General features: G+C 58.4%; 1 protein-coding gene across 3 annotated transcripts in view; it reads right to left on the reverse strand.

The window, feature by feature from the left end:
* Positions 1-2,022: 2,022 nt before the first annotated feature.
* The window catches only part of LOC137450812 (uncharacterized), a 216,360-nt gene continuing 191,151 nt past the window's right edge, over positions 2,023-27,231 (reverse strand). For 2 of the 3 annotated variants that reach the window (XM_068157707.1, XM_068157708.1), the window contains 10 exons: positions 23,172-23,333; positions 23,000-23,078; positions 13,031-13,192; positions 12,859-12,937; positions 10,508-10,631; positions 9,054-9,967; positions 8,680-8,824; positions 5,896-6,871; positions 5,486-5,581; positions 2,023-4,730 (listed from right to left, as the gene is read on the reverse strand). The gene's annotated coding sequence lies outside the window, so the exon portion shown is untranslated. Of the gene's footprint in view, positions 4,731-5,485; positions 5,582-5,895; positions 6,872-8,679; positions 8,825-9,053; positions 9,968-10,507; positions 10,632-12,097; positions 12,327-12,858; positions 12,938-13,030; positions 13,193-22,999; positions 23,079-23,171; positions 23,334-27,231 lie in introns of those variants that run through there. The other variant, XR_010989655.1, reaches the window with a different exon arrangement.

Genomic DNA, 27,231 nt, shown 5'->3' on the forward strand with positions numbered 1-27,231 from the left:
CCGCGCTGGGGGAGGCGGCGCCGCGCTGGGGGAGGCGGCGCCGCGCTGGGGGAGGCGGCGCCGCGCTGGGGGAGGCGGCGCCGCGCTGGGGGAGGCGGCGCCGCGCTGGGGGAGGCGGCGCCGCGCTGGGGGAGGCGGCGCCGCGCTGGGGGAGGCGGCGCCGCGCTGGGGGAGGCGGCGCCGCGCTGGGGGAGGCGGCGCCGCGCTGGGGGAGGCGGCGCCGCGCTGGGGGAGGCGGCGCCGCGCTGGGGGAGGCGGCGCCGCGCTGGGGGAGGCGGCGCCGCGCTGGGGGAGGCGGCGCCGCGCTGGGGGAGGCGGCGCCGCGCTGGGGGAGGCGGCGCCGCGCTGGGGGAGGCGGCGCCGCGCTGGGGGAGGCGGCGCCGCGCTGGGGGAGGCGGCGCCGCGCTGGGGGAGGCGGCGCCGCGCTGGGGGAGGCGGCGCCGCGCTGGGGGAGGCGGCGCCTGCTTTGTCACCTCACGCTCAGCTTTCCATGGGTTTTATTCCCCTCCAAGACAACACGTTGAGTTCTGAGCAGCTGAGGAGCCCTGGGGAACACCTGTACAGAAATGTTCCTCCAAGAGCTGTCAGAAGAACGTTCGTTCCGCCAGCAGGCAGCTCTGGCTTCAGAGCAAAAGCCTTCTGTGATCATTCTGTTTAGCTCAGCACCAGCTGCAGCTGTCAGTATTACCAAACTACACAGTAATGGCCTCCTCCCGGTGCCCTCCCGGTCCCAACAGTTTCCTCCCACCAAAGGACTGGCAGAGAACTGGAAGCGACTGGGAAGAAACTGGGAGTGACTGGGAGGGCACGAGGTGGAATCTGGGAGGGAAGGAGGAGGAAACTGTCAGAGACTGAAAGAAAACTGGGAGGAAACTGGTAGAGACTAAGAGGTAGTGGAGGCTCAAGTGGGAGGCACTGGGGAGAACTGTGAGAGAGCTCCGAAGGAACTGGAAGGGACTGGGAACAACTGGGAAAAAAAGTCCCAAAGAGGACCCTAAATGGGCCCAAATGGCCCCAAAGTAAACAGAGCCCAAACTGGGGTGATCTGGACCAATGGAGCCAGTGGAAGCACTTCCCACCTAAACTGTACTGACCAAAGAGAGCGCGGCTCTGCTTTCCCACTCCAGGAAATCTGCCACGCTGCAAGATGAGAAGGAGACTGGGAGGGATTGAGAGGAACTGGGAAAGGACTAGGAGAGACTGGGAGGGGACTGGGAGTGACTGGGATGGGACTGGGAGGAGACTGGGAGAGGATTGGGAGGGATGGGGATGGGGACAGGACTGAGAAGGGACTGGGAGAGACTGGGAAGGGACTGGAAGGAGATTGGGAAGGACCGGGAGAGGAATGGGAGGGACTGTGAGGAATTCCAAAGGGAATGGGAGGGAATGGGAAGGAAACGGGAGGAACTGGGATGGAAGTTGGAAGGACTAGGGGTGACTGAGAAGGACTGGGAAAGAACTGGGAGGGACTGGGATACCACTGGGACCCTCACAAGTCTATGGCACCAGATGGGATCCATCCCAGGGCAGAGAGCTCTGGCAGATGAGCTCCAAGCCACTGTCCAACATTTGCCACCAGTCCTGCATGACCACAGAGGTCCCAGGCGGCTGGAAGCTGCCAGTGTGATGCCATTCACGAGAAGGGCTGGAGGGAAGAACCTGGGAACTCCAGGCCTGTAAGCCTGACCTCAGTGCCTGGCAAGACTATGGAGCAGATCGTCCTGGGGGCAATCACAGCAAACGTGCAGGACAGGCAAGGGCTCAGGCCCAGCCAGCAAAGATTTGGTGGGAGGGGCAGGTCCTGCCTCACCAACCTGATCTCCTTCTATGCCCAGGTGACTGCCTGGTAGGTGTGGGGAAGGCTGTGGATGTAGTCTGCCCAGACTTCAGCAAGGCCTTTGACGCTGTCTGCCACAACAAACTCCTGGCCAAGCAGAACAGCCCACATCCTGGACAGGAGCACTCTGTGCTGGGTTAGGAACTGGCTGGAGTCCTGGGCCCAGAGAGTGGTGGTGAATGGTGCCACATGCAGCTGGCAGCCGGGCACTAGTGGTGTCCCCCAGGGATCAGTGCTGGGTCCCATCCTGTTCAATATCTTTATTGATGATCTGGATGAGGGCATCGAGTCCATCATCAATAACTTTGCAGATGACACCAAGCTGGGGGCAGGAGTTGATCTGCTGGAAGGTAGGAGAGCTCAGCAGAGGGACCCTGACAGGCTGGACAGATGGGCAGAGTTTGGAAAGCATGCATGGACTCCCTGGTTGGTGAAGCAGGAATTGTTTAGTGGTACAGAACAAGCAGTGTATGTAGGAAAAATCAAGCAGGCTAAGCAATTCCCTGGCATTCTTGCACCACTGCTGCTAATTGAGTTTTCTCCTTTGATATGCAGCTCTCCATTATTATCTTCATCCCATATCAGGTTGAGCTTCTCCAGCACGGAGGCGAGCATCCTTCTGTCTCGCGCTTCAGGCTGTTTACTGCAGTCAGCTCTTCTTTATCATCAGACCGTTCTTCCGTCGTCAGCAGCCTGTTGTTCTTTCCTGTCCTGAAACCTTCCATACATACTTTCTGCTTTCCTCCAGGCAGAGTCCAAGGGCATGATATTGAACACATCCAAGTGCCAGGTTCTACACATTACCACAACAACCCCAGGCATTGCTACAGGCTGGGGTCAGACTAGCTGGAGAGGAACCAGGCTGAAAGGGACCTGAGGGTGCTGGTTGACACCAGCTGAACATGAGCCAGCAGTGTGCCCAGGTGGCCAAGAAGGCCAAATACATCCTGGCCTGCATCAGGAACAGTGTGGCCAGCAGGAGCAGGGAGGTCATTCTGCCCTGTGCTCAGCACTGGTCAGGCCACACCTTGAGTTCTGGGTCCAGTTCCTGGGCCCCTCAGTTTAGGAAAGATGTTGAGATGCTGGAAGGTGTCCAGAGAAGGGCAACAAAGCTGGGGAGGGGTCTGGAGCATAGCCCTGTGAGGCAAGGCTGAGGGAGCTGGGGTTGCTTAGCCTGGAGAAGAGGAGGCTCAGGGGAGACCTTCTTGCTCTCTACAACTACCTGAGGGCAGATTGTAGCCAGGTAGGGTTTGGTCTGTTCACCCAGGCACCCAGTACCAGAACAAGAGGACACAGTCTCAGGCTGTGCCAGGGAAGGTTTAAGCTAGAGGTGAGGACAAAGTTCATCCCAGAAAGAGGAACTGGCCATTGGAATGTGCTGCCCAGGGAGGTGGTGGAGTCCCCATCCCTAGAGGTGTTCCAAAAAAGAACTGGATGTGGCACCTGGAGCCATGGTTTAATTGTGAGGAGGGGATAGGGATGCAGACATAGGAGGGAATTGATGAGATCTGAGGTCTCTTCAAACCTGGTTGATTATGTGAGACTGGGAGGTACTAGGAGGAACTGGGGGTTACTGGGAAGTACTAGAAGGTACTGGGAGGCTGTGGAAGGACTCTGGGGGTGGAGGGTTACTGGGGGGGAGTGAGGGGGCACTGGAGAACTATAAGGGTTAACTGGGAGGTACTGGGAAGGGCTCTGAATGGCACTGGGAAAAACTCAGAGACTGTGGAGAGACTTTGGGGCAGTCTGCAGGGGGTGAAGGGGTCACTGGGGGTTATGGGGAGATACTCACAGTGCTCACAGTGCTCTCCCAGTTGTCTCCCAGTTCCTCCCAGTGCTCCCAGTTAGGTTCCTGATCCTTCCAGTTGTATCCCAGGGCTCCAGAACTGACTCCAGGTGCTGCAGGTATGGCTCCCAGTCCCTCCCAGTCCCTCCCAGTGCCTCTCAGCCCCTGCCAGCCTCCTCCCAGACTGGGAAAGGACTGGGAGGCACTGGGAGGGGCTCAGGACAGTAGTGGGGAGGTACTGGGAGACTGTGGAAGGACTCTGGGGGGGAATTGGGGATGCTCAGTGGGGTACAGAGGGTCACTGGGAGGCTGTGGAAGGACTTCCTCGGTGGAACTGGGAGGGCTCAGGGGGGCACTGGGGGTTACCTGAAGGTACTGGGAGGTAGTGGGGAGTACTGGGAGGCTGTGAAAGGACTCTGGGAGGGGAGGGTTACTGTGGGAGGAGTGAGGGGGCACTGGGGAAGTCTAAGGGTTAACTGGGAGGTACTGGGAAGGGCTCTGAATGGCACTGGGAAGAACTCAGACTGTGGAAAGACTTTGGGGCGGTCTGGAGGGGCTCAGGGGGGCACTGGGGGTCATGGGGAGATACTCCCAGTGCTCTCCCAGTTGTCTCCCAGTTCCTCCCAGGGACCCCTAGTGCTCCCAGTTGGGTTCCCGCTGCTTCCAGTTGTGTCCCAGGGCTCCAGCAATGCCTCCACCTGGTCCAGGTATGTCTCCCAGTGCCTCCTGGTCCCTACTGGTCTCCTCCCATACTGGGATAGGACTAGAAGGGATTGGGAGGTACTGGGAGGGACAGGAATAAACAGGGAGGGACTGGAAGGGAGTGGGACAGTGTGGGAGGGGACGTGGAGGGACAGGGAGGGGACATAGTGGGAATGGACTGGGAGGGACTGGCAGGGACTGGGAGGGGACTTTCACAGCTGTCTCCCACTTTTGTCCCAGTTGGGTTCCTGCTGCTTCCAGTTGTCTCCCAGGGCTCCAGGTCTGACTCCAGGTGCTGCAGGTATGGCTCCCAGACTCTCCCAGAAACTTCCAGCCCCTACCAGTCTCCTCCCAGACTGGGAAAGGTGTAGGAGAAAATGGGATGGACTGGGAGGCTGTAAAGGGCTGTGGGAGGGAAATGGGGGGCTGAGGAGGGTACTGGGAATTCCTGGGTCACGCTCCCAGTGCTCCCAGTTGTTTCCCAGTTGTCTCCCAGTGGGGATGCTACTGCTTCCAATTGTCCACCAGGGCTCTTGCCAGGTAGTGCAGGTAGAACTGGGAGGGGACTGGAAAGGGATGGGGAAGGGACTGGTTGGGGACTGTGAAGGGACTGGGATGGAAGGGGAGGAACTGGGAGGGGCTGGGATGGACTAGGGGGACACTGGGAAGAGACTGGGATGGGAGTGGGGAAGGACAGGGAGGAACTGGGTGTACTGGGATGGGAATGGGAGGGAACTGGGAGAGACTAGGAAGGACTGGGAGTGCACTGCGACGGGACTGGGAGGGGAGTGGGGAGCCAGTGGGAGGGGATTGGGAGGGAACTAAGAAGGGAATGGGAAGGGAAAAGAGTTGGAAGGGACTGGGATAGAGTGGGATGGATCAGGGAGGGAATTGGAAAGGGCTCAGGACAGTACTGTGAAGGACAGGGAGGCTGTTAAGGGCTCTGGGGGGGCACTGGGAGGTACTGGGAGGCTGTGAAAAGATCTGGGGGGGGAGGGTTACTGGGGGGAGTGAGGGGGCGCTGGAGAACTATAAGGGTTAACTGGGAGGTACTGGGAAGGGCTCTGAATGGCACTGGGAAGAACTCAGAGACTGTGGAATGACTCTGGAGGGGGTCTGGAGGAGCTCGGGGGCACTGGGGGTCATGAGGAGATACTCACAGTGCTCCCAGTGCTCTCCCAGTTCCTCCCAGTGCTCCCAGTTGAGTTCCTGCTGCTTCCAGTTGTCTCCCAGGGCTCCAGAACTGACTCCAGGTGCTGCAGGTATGGCTCCCAGTCCTTCCCAGTGCCTCTCAGCCCCTGCCAGCTTCCTCCCAGACTGGGAAAGGACTGGGAGGCACTGGGAGGGTCTCAGGACAGTACTGGGAAGGACTGGGAGGCTGTGGAAGGATCTGGGGCAGGGAGGGTTACTGGGGGAGAGTGAGGGGGCACTGGGAAAATTCTAAGGGTCAACTGGGAGGTACTGGGAAGGGCTCTGAATGGCACTGGGAAGAACTCAGAGACTCTGGAAAGACTTTGGGGAGGTCTGGAGGGGCTGAGGGGGGCACTGGGGGTTATGTGGAGATACTCACAGTGCTCACAGTGCTCTCCCAGTTGTCTCCCAGTTGTTCCCAGTGCTCCCAGTTGAGTTCCTGCTGCTTCCAGTTGTCTCCCAGGGCTCCAGCAATGCCTCCAGCTGGTCCAGGTATGTCTCCCAGTGCCTCCTGGTCCCTACTGGTCTCCTCCCATACTGGGATAGGATTAGAAGGGATTGGGAGGTACTGGGAGGGACAGGAATAAACAGGGAGGGACTGGGAGGGGACTGGGAAGGGAGTGGGACAGTATGGTAGGGGACTTGGAGGGACAGGGAGGGGACATAGTGGGAATGGACTGGGAGGGACTGGCAGGGACTGGGATGGAGTGGGATGGGACAGTAAGGGGATTGGGAAGGGACAGGGAAGGGACAGGGAGGGGATTGGGATGGGACTGAGTGAACTGGGAAGGGAATGAAAGGGACTGGGATGGACTGTTAGGGGCTTGGGTGGACTGGGATTGACAGGGAGGGCAGTGGTAGGGAATGGGAGGGATGGGAGGGGACTGGGAAGGAACTGGGAAGGGCCTGGGTCAAACTGGAAGGGGACTTGGAGGGAACTGGGAGGACCTGAGTGAAATTGGAGGGGACTGGGAGGGAGTGGGAGGAAACTGGGAGGGAATTGGTAGGGAACAGTGAAGGGACTAGGAGGGCACTGGAAGGGTAATGGAAAGGGAGTGGGAAAGGACAGGGAGGAACTGGGTGTAGTGGAATGGGAATGGGAGGGAACTGGGAGAGAATGGGAAGGACTGGGAGTGCACTGCGATGGGACTGGCTGGCCACGCCCCCTCCCAAATAAGGGAGGGAGAGTGAAACGGAGGAGGGCGGCTGGCCACACCCACAAAGGGAGGGCAGTGAAGAAGCGAGGTGGGGGGCTGGCCACGCCCCCCCCCAAATAAGGGAGGGAGGGAGTGAAGTGGAGGCGGGTGGCTGGCCATGCCCCCTCCCCCCACCAAGCTAAAAGGGGGAGGGAGCTTCTGGCGCGGTGCGGCCAATAGGAGGGAGGGGAAAGCGCAAAGGCGGGAAAGGGGTTAGGGGTGGGCGGCAAAAGGGGAGGGGAGGGCGGGAAAGGAATAAGGAAGGGGAAGGGAGGGGAGAGGAAGAGAGGGGGGACCAGTATGTACCAGTATGTACCAGTATGGAGCCAGGGCTAGACCAGTCTGGACCGGTTTGGACCAGTCTGGACTGGTTTGGACCAGTTTGGACCAGTCTGGACCAGTTTGGACCAGTCTGGACCGGTCTGGACCGTTTTGGACCAGTTTGGAACAGTATGGATCAGTTTGGACCAGTGTAGAATGGTTTGGACCGGTTTGGACCAGTCTGGAGTGTTTTGGACCGGTTTGGACCAGTCTGGACCAGTTTCAAGCGGTTTTGACCGGTCCAGACCGGTTTGGACCGGTTTGGACCGGTCTGGACCGGCTTGGACCGGTTTGGACCGGTCTGGACCGGCTTGGACTGGTCTGGACCGGTTTGGACCGGCTTGGACCGGTCTGGACCGGTTTGGACCGGTCTGGACCGGTTTGGACCGGTTTGGACCGGTCTGGACCGGCTTGGACCAGCTTGGACCGGTTTGGACCGGTCTGGACCGGCTTGGACCGGCTTGGACCGGTTTGGACCGGTCTGGACCGGTCTGGACCGGTTTGGACCGGTTTGGACCGGTTTGGACCGGTCCGGACCGGTTTGGACCGGTTTGGACCGGTCTGGACCGGTCTGGACCGGCTTGGACCGGCTTGGACCGGTTTGGACCGGTCTGGACCGGTCTGGACCGGCTTGGACCGGTCTGGACCGGTTTGGACTGGTTTGGACCGGTTTGGACCGGTCTGGACCGGCTTGGACCGGTCTGGACCGGTTTGGACCGGTTTGGACTGGTTTGGACCGGTCTGGACCGGCTTGGACCGGTCTGGACCGGTTTGGACCGGTTTGGACCGGCTTGGACCGGTCTGGACCGGTCTGGACCGGCTTGGACCGGTCTGGACCGGCTTGGACCGGTTTGGACCGGTTTGGACCGGTCTGGACCGGCTTGGACTGGCTTGGACCGGTCTGGACCGGCTTGGACCGGTTTGGACCTGTTTTGACCAGTCTGGACGAGTCTGGACCAGTATCGAGCTTGGGTGGCCACTAATGAGCTACGGTGGCCACTAATGACCCCCCCCAGCCTCTCCCTCCCTCCCCTCCTCCTCCTCTCCCCTCCCATTCTCCCTTTCCCGCGCTCCCCGTGGCCCATGTGGCGCAGCCGGCCCCACTCCACTCTCTGATGTCACCGCGCGGGGCAGCCCTGGTGCCCTCCTCCCCCCTCCCGCCTGGGCGCTCCGCCCCCTTGCTCTGACGTAATCAGCAGCCATCACCTCTCTGCCCCAGCTGCTCAGGCCACACCCCCCGTGACATAGTCTGCGCTATTCCCCGCCCCCCCATAGCCATCCTGCTGCCCTCCTCCAGCCCCGCCCCCTCCTATAGCCATCCAATTGTCGTCCTCCAGCCCCGCCTCCAGTCCTCCAGTCCCACCTCCTGCAACCTCCCTCAGCCCTTTCCCCGCCCCCTCCATAGCCATCCTATTTCACTCAAACCCCGCCCCCTTGTGACACAGATGCCCTCTCGTTCCCGCCCCCCTCCCTTAGCCATTCTATTGCCGCCCTCTAGCCCCGCCTCCAGTCCTCCAGCCCTGCCCCCCATAGCCATCCAATTGCCTTCCTCAAGCCCCGCCTCCAGTGACGTAACCTGCACGGTCTTCCCCGCTCCCCCTCCCCTCTAGCTCCCTTCCCACCCTTTCCCTTTCCTATCCTCTCACAGCGCCGCCGCCGCTTTCTCTGCTCCCCGCCCCTCCTTTGCGCGGCCCCTAATCACGTGACGATCGCTGGGCGAATCTGGGTGCTGCGGGGTTCACCCTGGGATCGCTGGGCGAGTCTGGGGGCATTGGGGTCAGCCTGCAAGAGCTGGGAGAGACAGGAGAACAGCTCGTGAACTGGGAGCAGACTGCTCCCGACCGCAGCAAATCGACACCCACCCCCCCTCGCTGCTGGTGTTTCTTGCCCCCCCCCCTCGCTGCTGCCCACCCCCAGACCCGTGGCAGAGTCCTGCAGCAGGGACAAAACAACTCCAGAGAGCAGCAGAGTCTACACTGAGCTGATGCGGAGCGGAGAAAGCAGAGGGGACGATAGTTACGCTGGCTAGGTCGGAGCCGAGAAGGCGAGGGCGGCGCCATCTTGGGAAGGGCAGGCGCTGTCACGGAGAGGGCAACGCCATCTTGGGAAGGGCAGGCGCTGTCACGGGGAGAGCGGTGCCGTCTTGGGAAGGGCAGGCGCTCTCATGGGGAGAGCGGTGCCGTCTTGGTGCCCTCACTTCCGTCTACATGCCCCCAGACCTCCTTTCTCACCCTCTAAGGCCCTTGAGGTGCTCGCAGCTCGCCTTGAGATGCCCGGGGAGATGTGGCTGGGGGGTCCTGGGACTGCAGGACACCCAATACCGGAGTGAGACCACCCCAATCCTGCGGGACCCCAAACCCTGGAAACCCCAGAGACCTCTAACACAACACCACCACTCCCCGCCCCCTCAGCTGCTTCAGGACCCTCCAGAGACCCCCCCGGAGACCCTCCAGAGGCCGCCAGACACCTCTCGATGCCCACAAAGCCCCTCTAGACGCCCCAGAATACCTCTCTGCGCCTCCCTTCAGAGGCCACTCACACCCTTGGCAGCAGGCGACAGCAAGCAGTACCTGGCCGTGCCCACAAGGTGGGAGCAGTGAGCAGAAGAGTCAGGGGCGCTAGGGACACCGAGACTCCAGCAATGCCACACAGCAACCCACACGCTGTGGGGACCTGACACAGAGACCCCGAAACCACACTGAGGCACAGACCCCCCCACTCCTCCGTGACCCTCCAGACATGACCCAGGAGCCCCTCCAGAGGTCCCCAGACACCTCTAGATGCTCCCAGAACCCTTCACATGCCCCCAAATTCCCCTTTCATACCCCCAAGCCCACTTCAGATGACAGCAGACCCTCCTTAACAGGCCCCCAACGCTCAGTAGGTCCGGTGCTGCTGTGCCTCGGGAGCAGATCAGCTGGTCTCCCTGCAGAGCTTTTTCCATTCAATGAAAAAACAGCACACCACACACACACATGAAAGACAATCCACTGTTTTAATTGAGAGACAGTTGCTATTTCTGTTTCAAACCACACCCCACACCCCCCCGTGGCTCTGCTCAGGATGTGCTTTTCTCCTCTAGAAGCCTTTCTACAGAACAGAGGGGGGTCATGTCAAGGCCTTTCTGCACACAAATCACTGCCCTTCTGCAATCTCTCAATAAGCAGCAGCGCTGTTCCTCGGCTGGAACACCTCACACTCACTCTTACACTTTCCCGGGGCTTTCCCTCCCCTCCAAGAACGTCCTGGCATTTCAAACATTTGGCATTTCAGGTCTGCAAGCAGCCTTTGTGGGAGGCTGCCCTCACCCCTCCCTCACTGCTCCTCTGCTGTATCCTTGCCCACCCCCCTGTGGCATCACAGAAGGAAAGACAGCTGAGCGGCTACGCTCCTGTTCTTTTTATCACCCCGAGCCGGGGACAGCCTTCCGGGCAAGTTTTGCAGCTTCAGCACACAGCTGAGCTTTGCTCTCACCCATTAAACCCTTTGGTGGTTTCAGCTTCCCGAGGATGTGTCGGCACAAGTCCTTGTCGGGGCACCGCAAACAGGGAGAGACAAAGCTCCGAGATCCAGGAAGAGGACGGCTGAGCAGACACTTCTAAAGAGAGAAACTTCATCAGCTGAACCTCACACTTCTCCCAGCTTTGCAACAGCAAAGAACTTTGTGAACAACACAGTGGTGCTCCTAAGGAGGTCACCAGCTTGCAAGTTACAGGAGAAATAAAAACCTTTTTATTACAGAAGCACTGGCAAAAATTTACGGACAGGAACAGCAGACGAGGAAATTCTGCGATTGAGCTAACGATAGACATCAGGCCTAGGATCTGGCTACCCTGACAAAGGATGCCAACAGGACAGAGTGAGGCCTCAGCAGCACTCCCAAAAAGCCCCACAGAGAGCCACAGGCTCTGGCCCGTGCCCCACCTACGGGCCGGCCCTCCTGGCAGCAGCGCAACACCACCTCTTCAGGAGCCCAGGGACTGACCTCAGCCCCCTAAGGGCCAGGCAAGGTTGGTTCCTGTTAGCTGCCTAAAGCAGCCTCCCCAGCCCTGCTTACAGGGACCTTGGGCTGCTGCTGGGGACAGAAGGGGGATGGAGGGCTCCACAACTCGTCACACAGACCCCGAGTACAGGGCTGTTAAGCTGACAGGGTGCCAAGGGAACAGGCTGCCATGAAGGCACAGACCCAGGCCCTCAACTACAGGGTGGGTCACCTTGCCGCAGCAACACGACCCAGCGGCTTCGCTGTGTCCGACGAATAAAAGGAGGAAGTTCCACAGGAACAGAAGGGAAAACCTTTTCACTGTGTGTGCCAGAGCCCTGGAGCAGGCTGCCCAGAGAGTTAGTGGAGTCTCTGGAGACATTCAAAACCTGCCCCAGGTGATCCTGCACTGGCACAGGGGTTGGACCGGATGCTATTTTGGGGTCCCTTCCAACCCCTAACACTCAGTGATTCTGTGATTAGCTATGCTGGTGACAGAGTCTCACTGAGTGCTCTTTAAAATGTTTTTCTTTTCTTTCAGCCTAGGAGTTTCATATTTAAATAGACCTTCTGCTCTGTCTTCCCCCTTCCTTCTTCCATCTTGCGTCTAAAAACTAGGAGAGCTTGATGAGCTGTATCCTGGGCGTCCCAATGTAACACATCTCAACTGCATACATGGATTTTGTAATCTTTTGCCCCATTGCTCGCACAGGGTGGATTAAGTTCATTACTTATAGCTTGTCAGGACAGCTGTTGAAGTGTCCTATGCAATGCAGGAGGAGTTGAATCCCATAGGAAACCACATTACTGTGCTTTGTCAGCCTGGTTATGGTCAGAAACCTCCTTCATTTTTTTTTCTCTTAAACAGACATATCACATGAGTCCCCAGAATTAATTTGCCTCTTCTCATAATTATTTCTTTAAAACTGTCTTAGAAGTGTCTCTGTCCTTCCCTCTCCCTCTCTCTAGATACTGGCCTCCTGAGCCCACGACAGACTTGCACAGAGCTACTGCGAGCACCACTCTGCACGGCCTCTGGGGGGCTTTCAAGCACAGGCACCCCAGGAGAATCCAAACCTAACCTTGCAGCTGGCCTTAGAGCTCCTCTTTGGAAAACTGTCGCTGCCAGGGCCCACAAACCCAACATCCTCTGTCAGCAACCTGGATGTAAGAGCTGAAAAGTGTCAACAGAAATTGTACTTGGACACCTCAGGAAGATGCTTCAATGAAAGAGCTGGCTCCTCCTGAAGGGCAAGTATGAATGGAGCTCTCAAAGTACCACACTTCAGAGCCTCCTGCTTGCTAGCACTAAGACAATTGTTCAAGTAGAACGACTGGCCACTCACTTCAACAAACCCCACAGAACTGGCTCCTATCAACTCTCCAGAAGACACTGCTGCACTAGCTTGGCTGCCTGACCGGCTCAGTTCAGGTGGCTTAGGATCTCACAGAGGGTACCACAAGAACTGAGGGGACTGCAATCTTTGCAGCTTCAACTTTCCTTCTCTGCTACTTCTTTTTTCAGATGGATTTTTTTTCAAAGGGACTGCTGGACAGCAGAACAGGATGGATGGCCGGGCCCCGAGAGCGGTGGGGAACAGAGTTAAACCCAGCCGGTGGCCAGCCGGGCACAAGTGGTGTTCCCCAGGACACCCCTTGTGAGAGAGTGAGTCCAGAGAAGGGCCACAAAGCCGGTGAGGGGTCTGGATAACAAGCCTTATGAGGAGTGGCTGAAGGAACTGGGACTGTTTAATGTGCAGAAGAGGAAGCTGAGGGAATTATGGTGTGGTCTGGCTTCAGCTCTCAACTAGTTCCACGTTGAGCAAGGACAGCTTGTACTCACAGAAGGCACTGGCTGCTTGGGTTCAAGGTTCCTGCAGAGCTCAGGCTATCTCTCTTCATTAGTGAGGTCGTCCTGTCACCTAGGCAGAGAGAAGAAAATGCAGCTATGAAATTAGACCACTGGAATCGTGAGACTCGTTCTGTGTGCGACTCCAGGAGAATCCAAACCTAACCTTGGAGCTGCCCTGAAGAGCTCCTCTTTGGAAAAGTCTCGCTGCCGGGCCCCACAAACCCCACACCCTCTGTCAGCAAACCGGATGTACGAGCTGAAGAGTGTCGACAGAAACTGTACGTGGACAGCTCAGGAAGATCCTGCCAGTCCCAGCACACCAGACCTGGAATGATCAAAGAAAGTCCCTTAACAACTGTCTGTGTGTCGGCTCATAGCTTGAGGAGAACCCCCCAACTCCTTCAGGACCCCCCCAGATTCCCCAACTTAGATGCCCACAAAACCCCTTTGGAGGCACCCAAACCCCCCATCTGATACGCCCAGCTCCGTTTTAGGTACCCCCAGACGCTTCTAATGCCCCCAGACCCGCTGGTGGACCAGCCCAGAACCCCCTGACACTATCCCAGACCCTTTCAGGGGGCTCCACACCCCTTCTAGATGCCCACAAAACCCCTTCACCTGCCAAAAGAAACCTCTACCTGCCTCCAAACCCCATTTGGGGGCCACTCAGACCCCTTAGCAGCGGGTGGCAGCAACCAAGTCTGTTGCTCTCACCAATTAAACCTGGATGTTAGGAAGAAGGTCTTCATAGAATAGAATAGAGCAGGCTGAAAGAGAGATTGGCCTTTGGAATGTGCTGCCCAGGGAGGTGGTGGAGTCACCATCACTGGAAGTGTTTAGAAAGAGACTGGATGAGGCACTCAGTGCCGTGGTTTAGTTGATTGGAATGGAATGGACCGGACCAGGTTGGAAGAGACCTTCAAGATCATCGTGTCCAACCTATCATCCAACACCACCTAATCAACTAAACCATGCAACCAAGCACCCTATCCAGTCTCCTCCTGAACACCTCCAAAGATGGTGACTCCACCACCTCCCTGGGCAGCCCATTCCAATGGGCAATCACTCTCTCTGTGCAGAACCTCTTCCTAACCTCTAGCCTAAACCTCCCCTGGCACAGCTTGAGACTGTGTCCTCTTGTTCTGGTGCTGCTTGCCTGGAAGAAGAGACCAACCCCCACCTGGCTACAACCTCCCTTCAGGGAGTCGTAGAAAGCAAGAAGGTCTCCCCTGAGCCTCCTCTTCTCCAGGCTAAGCAACCCCAGCTCCCTCAGCCTCTCCTCACAGGCCTGTGCTCCAAACCCCTCCCCAGCTTTGTTGCCCTTCTCCGGACACTGCATTCCTAGGGCACTTGAAGGATTGCACTGGCTGTAGTTAATACCTAGAAATTCCTCTCAAAATCTTTGCAGCACAGCAAGGAAATTGAGGGATGGGAAGGCAATATGTACTTACACGTTAGGCAAGAATTGGCTTTGCAAACTAATCTCTCTAACTGTTGGATATGCACTGAACTTCCTCGAGGCCAAATGAGGACCCCTTTATTTGGGGAAGCCTCATTGAATTGGACTTGGGGGGCATCAGACTGGGTGACTACATCTGAGAGTAACTTCCACAAGTGTCAGCATGGGAAAGATAGCTCAGAAAGCCTGGGTCCAAAGTTTGACTTAAGAAGATATAGTATAGGAATATACTGTCGGCTGTGAGAAAGGGGGGAATTGACGAACAGAAAAGTCTCATTAACAGAACCACAGAGTTGATAAGAATTTTCCGCTTGTTAGCTGAAATGCTGGAACGCAGGGAGGGGGAGAGGGGTTGGCAGACAGCCTTTGGATAGAGAAGGAATAACAGGATTTGTCAGTGATTCACTTCTGTTAGTCTTGGACAAGATGCTCTTTTGTATACGATAAAGGACACCTGCATGATATGTGTGCTTCTGCTCTTTTAGATAGATAAGCTTTGTATAGATAGGAAGCATCTGGACCTCTGTCATTATAGACAGATAACTTTTTGTATAAAAGATTGCCCAAACCTCTCTGAAGACACACAGCTCTTTTGAAATGATCCTACCTGTGTCAGGCGCCAGAATAGAAGCACGATACAAGAGACTTACTGAGTCTCTTGTGTGTCTTTCTCTAAGTCATTATCAACGCTGTTTGCAGCACAAACCCAAACCCAAACCCACCCCGAGACACCCCCAGCTCCCACGGGAGCCTGCAGAGACCTCCCAAAGGGTCCGACGGAGGTGCCCAGCTGCCTCTCCACGACCCTTGACCCTTTCACATGGCCCCACTAAACTTTACATATCCCCAGACCATTTTAGGTGTCCCCAGACCTCCTCCGTCACCCCCAAAAGCCCTGCCGATGGCCCCAGACCACCTTCAGACGCCGGAAGGAACACACCTGGGAGTCCCGGGCCGGCAGCGACACCGGAAACCGCACTGCGAGCTCCCCGAATGCGCCAGGACCCTTGCCCCGCCAAAGGACGGCGGTTCGCAGGCACCCTGGGGCACAGAACGGCATCAGGCGCCGAATCAGGGCTCTCCGCGACCGCTCCGGCTCCAAAGCTGCTCAGCGCGGCGCCTGCCCCCCCGGCCAGAAAAGCGGTGGGCAGCCCGCGAGGAGGGCGCGTGCGCGGGACCGGACCCGCTGCGGCGCAGGCGCCGTATCATTAGCGACCACCGGGACGCTGCCCCCCTGGCGCGAGCAGAGCCGGGCTAGGGCGCAGGCGCCGGATCCATAGCGACCACCAGGACGCTGCCCCCCTGGCGCGAGCAGAGCCGGGCTAGGACGCAGGCGCCGGATCCATAGCGACCACCGGGACGCTGCCCCTGTGGCGCCAGCAGAGCCGGGCTAGGGCGCAGGCGCCGGATCCATAGCGACCACCGGGACGCTGCCCCCCTGGCGCGAGCAGAGCCGGGCTAGGGCGCAGGCGCCGGATCCATAGCGACCACCGGAACGCTGCCCCTGTGGCGCCAGCAGAGCCGGGCTAGGGCGCAGGCGCCGGATCCATAGCGACACTCGAGTCAAGCTCTCCGCTCTCCGCTCTTCCCTTAAGAATTTTCGAGCATTCGGCGCAGTTAGGCTGCAGAAATTAGCTCCCACGGGGCGGCACACGCCGCGGCACGGCTGCACTGCGGCCATTACACACAGGGTTGAGCACTGAGCTCCCACGGGGCGCTATACGCCGCGGTACGGCTGCACTGCCGGCCATTACACACCGGGTGGCAGCATTGAGCTCCCCCGGGGCGGCACACGCCGCGGCACGGCTGCACTGCCGGCCATTACACACAGGGTGGCAGCATTGAGCTCCCACGGGGCCTCTGGGTACGGTTGAGGCAGCAGCCGCCACCCCCGCAGAGCCCCACCGGTCAAGCCCGGACACGCCCCCCCCCCCCCCCCCAAAAGCCCCGCGCTGCCCCGCCGGTGGCCACCCCCCCAAGCCCCGCACACCTCCAGCGGCTGCTATAGAGAAACCCCACAAAGCAGCAGAGACTGGCACTGACCTGGGACACAGCAGAAGAGCTGCAACCTCTACCAGCCACAACCCTGAAAGCATCTGGCGCCATGTTGTTGAGGGCGGTGCCATGCTGGGGGGTGGGGTTCAGGCTGGGGGGCGGTGACACGCTGGAGGGGGGTGGTGACACGCTGGGCGGGGGCGGTGCCACGCTGGGGGGGCGGTGCCACGCTGGGGGGGCGGTGCCACGCTGGGGGGGCGGTGCCACGCTGGGGGGGCGGTGCCACGCTGGGGGGGGGCGGTGACACGCTGGGGGGGGCGGTGACACGCTGGGGGGGGGCGGTGACACGCTGGAGGGGGGCGGTGACACGCTGGAGGGGGGCGGTGACACGCTGGAGGGGGGCGGTGACACGCTGGGGGGGCGGTGACACGCTGGAGGGGGGCGGTGACACGCTGGAGGGGGGCGGTGACACGCTGGAGGGGGGGCGGTGACACGCTGGGAGGGGCGGTGACACGCTGGGGGGGCGGTGACACGCTGGGGGAGGCGGTGACACGCTGGAGGGGGGCGGTGACACGCTGGAGGGGGGCGGTGACACGCTGGAGGGGGGCGGTGACACGCCGGGGGGGGCGGTGCCTGCGTTGTCACCTCACTCTCAGCTTTCCATTGGGTTTTATTCCCCTCCAAGACAACACGTTGAGTTCTGAGCAGCTGAGGAGCCCTGGGGAACACCTGTACAGAAATGTTCCTCCAAGAGCTGTCAGAAAAACGTTCGTTCCGCCAGCAGGCAGCTCTGGCTTCAGAGCAAAAGCCTTCTGTGATCATTCTGTTTAGCTCAGCACCAGCTGCAGCCGTCGGTATTACCAAACTACACAGTAATGGCCTCCTCCCGGTGCCCTCCCGGTCCCAACAGTTTCCCCCCACCAAAGGACTGGCAGAGAACTGGAAGCGACTGGGAAGCAGATCCGGGCTAGGGCGCAGGCGCCGGATCCATAGCGACGCTCGAGTCAAGCTCTCCGCTCTCCCCCTAAGAATTTTCGAGCATTCAGCGCAGTTAGGCTGCAGAAATTAGCTCCCCCGGGGCGGCACACGCCGCGGCACGGCTGCACTGCCGGCCAGTACACACCGGGTGGCAGCATTGAGCTCCCCCGGGGCGACACACGCCACGGCACGGCTGCACTGCCGGCCGTTACACACCGGGTGGCAGCACTGAGCACCTCCCTGGGCGTGGGCAGCAGCCGGGCCCCCACGTGGGTTTTATTTTCCAATGCTAAAAGCCTTTTAGAAGCAGAGAGGGCAGACAGGGGTCGTTTCCAAAGCTTTCTTACGCACCAGTCACTCCAAGCCCTCCCTCTCCAGCTGCAAACCAGAGGTTTGCCTCCGCCTCGCCTCACCCCAGTACTTACACTTTTAAAGATAGTGTGGTGCCCTCGGAGAATTTTCAGCACTTTAGGGGGGGGCCCCCAGCCCTCGCTCACCTGCTCCTCTGCTGCAGCAGCCCCCTGCCCCACGTGGCAGAACCAGCCCACCCACAATCCCCCCACTCCCTTTGATTCGCCCCCAGAAAGGCACAAAATAAAGCAAACTGCCCAGCCAGCACCTCCTGCCTTTCACAGCAAGGACTGAACATTGCAGCTTTGGCCAAGACTATCAGCCCAAAGGAAGGCCTGGCCCCTGAGGAGCTAAATGCAAGTGAACCGTCTGACACCACCACAGTCCTGTGAATGTTGCAAAGCAGTAGTGCATGCAGTATAATAATTCGAAAGTTAAGGGCTGCTCAAGCTTTACACAAAGTATCCTATTCAGTTTTGGGTTCCACTTAACACAAAGTAAAAGTATAAAAGGTCAGAGGGAAAGCCAACTCTACCTCTGAACTACAGCAAGAAATACTGGAATCAAGGGGCCCTTTCTTCTGCTACTAATAGATGAAGAGAACATGAAAACTGATGGGCTAAACCAACAGGGCAAGATTAGAATAACTCGTAGAGAGAACGGAAGATACAAAGCTTCAACTACATCTGTTTAGCAACGACTCCTACCAGATAACTTCCATGCCATAACTTTACTGAATTCAAACAAGCCAGCTGGCGAAGCGTCTCGCTTACAGGCGGCCGACGAGGACACGCGCAGAAGGAAGAGGCGAGGGAACAAGTCCTGAGCTTTGCTGCAGGCTGTCCTGCGGCTTCCCCTACCGACTCTTTCCCGTACACCACCGCAGAATGAGTTGGGTGAATTTTGTCTCAAACCCATTAAACCCTTTGGTGGTTTCAGCTTCCCGAGGATGTGTCGGCACAAGTCCTTGTCGGGGCACCGCAAACAGGGAGAGACAAAGCTCCGAGATCCAGGAAGAGGACGGCTGAGCAGACACTTCTAAAAGAGAGAAACTTCATCAGCTGAACCTCACACTTCTCCCAGCTTTGCAACAGCAAAGAACTTTGTGAACAACACAGTGGTGCTCCTAAGGAGGTCACCAGCTTGCAAGTTACAGGAGAAATAAAAACCTTTTTATTACAGAAGCACTGGCAAAAATTTACGGACAGGAACAGCAGACGAGGAAATTCTGCAATTGAGCTAACGATAGACATCAGGCCTAGGATCTGGCTACCCTGACAAAGGATGCCAACAGGACAGAGTGAGGCCTCAGCAGCACTCCCAAAAAGCCCCACAGAGAGCCACAGGCTCTGGCCCGTGCCCCACCTACGGGCCGGCCCTCCTGGCAGCAGCGCAACACCACCTCTTCAGGAGCCCAGGGACTGACCTCAGCCCCCTAAGGGCCAGGCAAGGTTGGTTCCTGTTAGCTGCCTAAAGCAGCCTCCCCAGCCCTGCTTACAGGGACCTTGGGCTGCTGCTGGGGACAGAAGGGGGAATGGAGGGCTCCACAACTCGTCACACAGACCCCGAGTACAGGGCTGTTAAGCTGACAGGGTGCCAAGGGAACAGGCTGCCATGAAGGCACAGACCCAGGCCCTCAACTACAGGGTGGGTCACCTTGCCGCAGCAACACGACCCAGCGGCTTCGCTGTGTCCGACGAATAAAAGGAGGAAGTTCCACAGGAACAGAAGGGAAAACCTTTTCACTGTGTGTGCCAGAGCCCTGGAGCAGGCTGCCCAGAGAGTTAGTGGAGTCTCTGGAGACATTCAAAACCTGCCCCAGGTGATCCTGCACTGGCACAGGGGTTGGACCGGATGCTATTTTGGGGTCCCTTCCAACCCCTAACACTCAGTGATTCTGTGATTAGCTATGCTGGTGACAGAGTCTCACTGAGTGCTCTTTAAAATGTTTTTCTTTTCTTTCAGCCTAGGAGTTTCATATTTAAATAGACCTTCTGCTCTGTCTTCCCCCTTCCTTCTTCCATCTTGCGTCTAAAAACTAGGAGAGCTTGATGAGGTGTATCCTGGGCGTCCCAACGTAACACATCTCAATTGCATACATGGATTTTGTAATCTTTTGCCCCATTGCTTGCACAGGGTGGATTAAGTTCATTACTTAGAGCTTGTCAGGACAGCTGTTGAAGTGTCCTGTGCAATGCAGGAGGAGTTGAATCCCATAGGAAACCACATTACTGTGCTTTGTCAGCCTGGTTATGGTCAGAAACCTCCTTCATTTTTTTTTCTCTTAAACAGATATATCACATGAGTCCCCAGAATTAATTTGCCTCTTCTCATAATTATTTCTTTAAAACTGTCTTAGAAGTGTCTCTGTCCTTCCCTCTCTCTAGATACTGGCCTCCTGAGCCCATGGCAGACTTGCACAGAGCTACTGCGAGCACCACTCTGCACGGCCTCTGGGGGGCTTTCAAGCACAGGCACCCCTGGAGAATCCAAACCTAACCTTGCAGCTGGCCTTAGAGCTCCTCTTTGGAAAACTGTCGCTGCCAGGGCCCACAAACCCAACATCCTCTGTCAGCAACCTGGATGTAAGAGCTGAAAAGTGTCAACAGAAATTGTACTTGGACAGCTCAGGAAGATCCTTCAATGAAAGAGCTGGCTCCTCCTGAAGGGCAAGTATGAATGGAGCTCTCAAAGTACCACACTTCAGAGCCTCCTGCTTGCTAGCACTAAGACAATTGTTCATGTAGAACGACTGGCCACTCACTTCAACAAACCCCACAGAACTGGCTCCTATCAACTCTCCAGAAGACACTGCTGCACTAGCTTGGCTGCCTGACCGGCTCAGTTCAGGTGGCTTAGGATCTCACAGAGGGTACCACAAGAACTGAGGGGACTGCAGTCTTTGCAGCTTCAGCTTTCCTTCTCTGCTACTTCTTTTTTCAGATGGACTTTTTTTCAAAGGGACTGCTGGACAGCAGAACAGGATGGATGGCCGGGCCCCAAGAGCGGTGGGGAACAGAGTTAAACCCAGCCGGTGGCCGGCCGGGCACAAGTGGTGTTCCCCAGGACACCCCTTGTGAGAGAGTGAGTCCAGAGAAGGGCCACAAAGCTGGTGAGGGGTCTGGATAACAAGTCTTATGAGGAGTGGCTGAAGGAACTGGGACTGTTTAATCTGCAGAAGAGGAAGCTAAGGGAATTATGGTGTGGTCTGGCTTCAGCTCTCAACTAGTTCCACGTTGAACAAGGACAGCTTGTACTCACAGAAGGCACTGGCTGCTTGGGTTCAAGGTTCCTGTAGAGCTCAGGTCTCTGAGACTTCTGAACAGCTGTGCTTAGCCCAAAATCAGACAGTTTCACATCACCCTGGGAAAAAAAAAATCCAAGAAAAGAATTCAGAAAGACTGTGCTTGAGCAAAAGAAAAGGTTTAACCGCTGCACAGCCTCCTGAGCCCATGGCAGGCTTGCAGAGCTACTGTGAGCACCACTCTGCGCGGCCTCTGGGGGGTTTCAAGCACAGGCACTCCAGGAGACTGCAGGCACTCCATAGAGACTCCAAAACCTCACTGAGAACCCCCCAACTCCTTCAGGACCCCCACAGATTCCCCAACTTAGATGCCCACAAAACCCCTTTGGAGGCACCCAAACCCCCCATCTGATACGCCCAGCTCCATTTTAGGTACCCCCAGACGCTTCTAATGTCCCCAGACCCGCTGGTGGACCAGCCCAGAACCCCCTGACACTATCCCAGACCCTTTCAGGGGGCTCCACACCCCTTCTAGATGCCCACAAAACCCCTTCACACGCCAAAAGAAACCTTTACCTGCCTCCAAACCCCATTTGGGGCCCACTCAGACCCCTTAGCAGCGGGTGGCAGCAACCAAGTCTGTTGCTCTCACCAATTAAACCCTTTGGTGCTCTCAGCTCTCTGACCCTGTGTCAGTGCAAGTCCTTGTCAGCCGGTACCTTTGTCCTGATCCAGGCGGAGAGAGAACTGCCAGGAACACAGCTTCGCCGCTCCGCTTGCGGCACGCCTGCTGCCGAGGGCAGCCTCGTCCGCAGCCTGCCCGAGAGGAACACGGCCCCCGGGGCCGGGGGACAAACAAAAGCCTTCCACAAAGGAAACAAGGGAAGTCTCTTGGCCACTCTTCACGTGCCGAGTGCGATTGTCATGTGGAACACACCGCGGCATCTGGAACGAGTTTAAGTCCAGGTCTATGGCAGCACAGAGGTTCCTGGAATATCCCGGTACATCGATCCACAGGAGGTTGTCTTTCGGTCCCCAGTCTGATGCTTTGCAGCACAGCCATCACATCATTTCTCTCGAGTGCTTTGAACTGACAATTCATACAGGAGAATAAACCCAAACAGGAGTAAGCAGGTTGGAAAAGAACTTTGATCATCACCGGGCCCAGCAAGAGGACACAGTCTCAGGCTGCACCAGGGGAGGTTTAGGCTAGAGGTTAGGAAGAGGTTCTGCACAGAGAGAGTGATGGCCCATTGGAATGGGCTGCCCAGGGAGGTGGTGGAGTCACCATCTTTGGAGGTGTTCAGGAGGAGACTGGATAGGGTGCTTGGTTGCATGGTTTAGTTGATTAGGTGGTGTTGGATGATAGGTTGGACACGATGATCTTGAAGGTCTCTTCCAACTCGGTCTGGTCTATTCTTTTCTATTCCGTTCCATTCCATACCATTCCATTCCAACACCATCTAATCAACTAAACCATGGCACTGAGTGCCTCATCCAGTCTCTTTCTAAACACTTCCAGTGATGGTGACTCCCTGGGCACCACCTCACTGAGCAGCACATTCCAAAGGCCAATCTCTCTTTCAACCTGCTCTATTCTATTCTATGAAGACCTCCTTCCTAACATCCAGCCTAAACCTCCCCTGGCACAGCTTGAGACTGTGTCCTCTTGCTCTGGTGCTGCTTGCCTGGGAGAAGAGACCAACCCCCACCTGGCTACAACCAGAACTGAGGGGACTGCAGTCTTTGCAGCTTCAGCTTTCCTTCTCTGCTACTTCTTTTTTCAGATGGATTTTTTTTCAAAGGGACTGCTGGACAGCAGAACAGGATGGATGGCCAGGCCCCAAGAGCGGTGGGGAACAGAGTTAAACCCAGCCGGTGGCCGGCCGGGCACAAGTGGTGTTCCCCAGGACACCCCTTGTGAGAGAGTGAGTCCAGAGAAGGGCCACAAAGCTGGTGAGGGGTCTGGATAACAAGTCTTATGAGGAGTGGCTGAGGGAACTGGGACTGTTTAATCTGCAGAAGAGGAAGCTGAGGGAATTATGGTGTGGTCTGGCTTCAGCTCTCAACTACTTCCACGTTGAGCAAGGACAGCTTGTACTCACAGAAGGCACTGGCTGCTTGGGTTCAAGGTTCCTGCAGAGCTCAGGCTATCTCTCTTCATTAGTGAGGTCGTCCTGTCACCTAGGCAGAGAGATGAAAATGCAGCTATGAAATTAGACCACTGGAATCGTGAGACTCGTTCTGTGTGCGACTCCAGGAGAATCCAAACCTAACCTTGGAGCTGCCCTGAAGAGCTCCTCTTTGGAAAAGTCTCGCTGCCGGGCCCCACAAACCCCACACCCTCTGTCAGCAAACCGGATGTACGAGCTGAAGAGTGTCGACAGAAACTGTACATGGACAGCTCAGGAAGATCCTGCCAGTCCCAGCACACCAGACCTGGAATGATCAAAGAAAGTCCGTTAACATCTCTCTGTGTGTCTGCTCATAGCTTGACGAGAACCCCCCAACTCCTTCAGGACCCCCCCAGATTCCCCAACTTAGATGCCCACAAAACCCCTTTGGAGGCACCCAAACCCCCCATCTCATACGCCCAGCTCCATTTTAGGTACCCCCAGACGCTTCTAATGTCCCCAGACCCGCTGGTAGACCAGCCCAGAACCCCCTGACACTATCCCAGACCCTTTCAGGGGGCTCCACACCCCTTCTAGATGCCCACAAAACCCCTTCACACGCCAAAAGAAACCTTTACCTGCCTCCAAACCCCATTTGGGGGCCACTCAGACCCCTTAGCAGCGGGTGGCAGCAACCAAGTCTGTTGCTCTCACCAATGAAACCAGGATGTTAGGAAGAAGGTCTTCATAGAATAGAATAGAGCAGGTTGAAAGAGAGATTGGCCTTTGGAATGTGCTGCCCAGGGAGGTGGTGGAGTCACCATCACTGGGAGTGTTTAGAAAGAGACTGGATGAGGCACTCAGTGCCATGGTTTAGTTGATTGGAATGGGATGGAATGGACCAGGTTGGAAGAGACCTTCAAGATCATCGTGTCCAACCTATCATCCAACACCACCTAATCAACTAAACCATGCAACCAAGCACCCTATCCAGTCTCCTCCTGAACACCTCCAAAGATGGTGACTCCACCACCTCCCTGGGCAGCCCATTCCAATGGGCAATCACTCTCTCTGTGCAGAACCTCTTCCTAACCTCTAGCCTAAACCTCCCCTGGCACAGCTTGAGACTGTGTCCTCTTGTTCTGGTGCTGCTTGCCTGGAAGAAGAGACCAACCCCCACCTGGCTACAACCTCCCTTCAGGGAGTCGTAGAAAGCAAGAAGGTCTCCCCTGAGCCTCCTCTTCTCCAGGCTAAGCAACCCCAGCTCCCTCAGCCTCTCCTCACAGGCCTGTGCTCCAAACCCCTCCCCAGCTTTGTTGCCCTTCTCCGGACACCTTCCAGCAACTCAACGTCTTGCTTAAACGGAGGGGCCCAGAACTGGACACGGGACTCAAGGTGTGCCCTAACCAGTGCCAAGTGCAGGGGCAGAATGACCTCCCTGCTCCTGCTGGCCACTCTGATCCTGATATTGGCCAGGTTGCCAGTGGCCTTCTTGGCCACCCGTGCACGCTGCTGGTCACGACCAGAAGACAGGGATCGGAAGAGTCTTTGGCCAAGCTGTAAGCCTCTTCCTAACATCCAGCCTAAACCTCCCCTGGCACAGCTTGAGACTGTGTCCTCTTGTTCTGGTGCTGCTTGCCTGGGAGAAGAGACCAACCCCCACCCGGCTACAACCAGAACTGAGGGGACTGCAATCTTTGCAGCTTCAGCTTTCCTTCTCTGCTACTTCTTTTTTCAGATGGATTTTTTTTCCATAGCGACCACCGGGACGCTGCCCCCCTGGCGCGAGCAGAGCCGGGCTAGGGCGCAGGCGCCGGATCCATAGCGACCACCGGGACGCTGCCCCTCTGGCGCCAGCAGAGCCGGGCTAGGGCGCAGGCGTCGGATCCATAGCGACCACCGGGACGCTGCCCCCCTGGCGCGAGCAGAGCCGGGCTAGGGCGCAGGCGCCGGATCCATAGCGACCACCGGGACGCTGCCCCTCTGGCGCCAGCAGAGCCGGGCTAGGGCGCAGGCGTCGGATCCATAGCGACCACCGGGACGCTGCCCCCCTGGCGCGAGCAGAGCCGGGCTAGGGCGCAGGCGCCGGATCCATAGCGACCACCGGGACGCTGCCCCTCTGGCGCCAGCAGAGCCGGGCTAGGGCGCAGGCGTCGGATCCATAGCGACCACCGGGACGCTGCACCCCTGGCGCGAGCAGAGCCGGGCTAGGACGCAGGCGCCGGATCCATAGCGACCACCGGAACGCTGCCCCTGTGGCGCCAGCAGAGCCGGGCTAGGGCGCAGGCGCCGGATCCATAGCGACACTCGAGTCAAGCTCTCCGCTCTCCGCTCTTCCCTTAAGAATTTTCGAGCATTCGGCGCAGTTAGGCTGCAGAAATTAGCTCCCACGGGGCGGCACACGCCGCGGCACGGCTGCACTGCGGCCATTACACACAGGGTTGAGCACTGAGCTCCCACGGGGCGCTATACGCCGCGGTACGGCTGCACTGCCGGCCATTACACACCGGGTGGCAGCATTGAGCTCCCCCGGGGCGGCACACGCCGCGGCACGGCTGCACTGCCGGCCATTACACACAGGGTGGCAGCATTGAGCTCCCACGGGGCCTCTGGGTACGGTTGAGGCAGCAGCCGCCACCCCCGCAGAGCCCCACCGGTCAAGCCCGGACACGCTCCCCCCCCCCCCCCAAAAGCCCCGCGCTGCCCCGCCGGTGGCCACCCCCCCAAGCCCCGCGCACCTCCAGCGGCTGCTATAGAGAAACCCCACAAAGCAGCAGAGACTGGCACTGACCTGGGACACAGCAGAAGAGCTGCAACCTCTACCAGCCACAACCCTGAAAGCATCTGGCGCCATGTTGTTGAGGGCGGTGCCATGCTGGGGGGTGGGGTACAGGCTGGGGGGCGGTGACACGCTGGAGGGGGGCGGTGACACGCTGGGCGGGGGCGGTGCCACGCTGGGGGGGCGGTGCCACGCTGGGGGGGCGGTGCCACGCTGGGGGGGCGGTGCCACGCTGGGGGGGGCGGTGCCACGCTGGGGGGGCGGTGCCACGCTGGGGGGGCGGTGACACGCTGGAGGGGGGCGGTGACACGCTGGAGGGGGGCGGTGACACGCTGGAGGGGGGCGGTGACACGCTGGGGGGGCGGTGACACGCTGGAGGGGGGCGGTGACACGCTGGAGGGGGGCGGTGACACGCTGGAGGGGGGCGGTGCCACGCTGGAGGGGGGCGGTGACACGCTGGGGGGGCGGTGACACGCTGGGAGGGGCGGTGACACGCTGGGGGGGCGGTGCCACGCTGGGGGAGGCGGTGACACGCTGGAGGGGGGCGGTGCCACGCTGAGGGGGCGGTGCCACGCTGGAGGGGGGCGGTGCCACGCTGGAGGGGGGCGGTGACACGCTGGGGGGGCGGTGACACGCTGGAGGGGGGGCGGTGACACGCTGGAGGGGGGCGGTGACACGCTGGAGGGGGGCGGTGACACGCTGGGGGGGCGGTGACACGCTGGGAGGGGCGGTGACACGCTGGGGGGGCGGTGACACGCTGGGGGAGGCGGTGACACGCTGGAGGGGGGCGGTGACACGCTGGAGGGGGGCGGTGACACGCTGGAGGGGGGCGGTGACACGCCGGGGGGGGCGGTGCCTGCGTTGTCACCTCACTCTCAGCTTTCCATTGGGTTTTATTCCCCTCCAAGACAACACGTTGAGTTCTGAGCAGCTGAGGAGCCCTGGGGAACACCTGTACAGAAATGTTCCTCCAAGAGCTGTCAGAAAAACGTTCGTTCCGCCAGCAGGCAGCTCTGGTTTCAGAGCAAAAGCCTTCTGTGATCATTCTGTTTAGCTCAGCACCAGCTGCAGCCGTCGGTATTACCAAACTACACAGTAATGGCCTCCTCCCGGTGCCCTCCCGGTCCCAACAGTTTCCCCCCACCAAAGGACTGGCAGAGAACTGGAAGCGACTGGGAAGCAGATCCGGGCTAGGGCGCAGGCGCCGGATCCATAGCGACGCTCGAGTCAAGCTCTCCGCTCTCCCCCTAAGAATTTTCGAGCATTCAGCGCAGTTAGGCTGCAGAAATTAGCTCCCCCGGGGCGGCACACGCCGCGGCACGGCTGCACTGCCGGCCAGTACACACCGGGTGGCAGCATTGAGCTCCCCCGGGGCGACACACGCCACGGCACGGCTGCACTGCCGGCCGTTACACACCGGGTGGCAGCACTGAGCACCTCCCTG

Source organism: Melanerpes formicivorus, unplaced genomic scaffold (genome assembly GCF_026170545.1).
Source record: "Melanerpes formicivorus ecotype bairdi unplaced genomic scaffold, bMelFor1.0.p_v2 SCAF_38, whole genome shotgun sequence".
Taxonomy (NCBI): domain Eukaryota; kingdom Metazoa; phylum Chordata; class Aves; order Piciformes; family Picidae; genus Melanerpes; species Melanerpes formicivorus.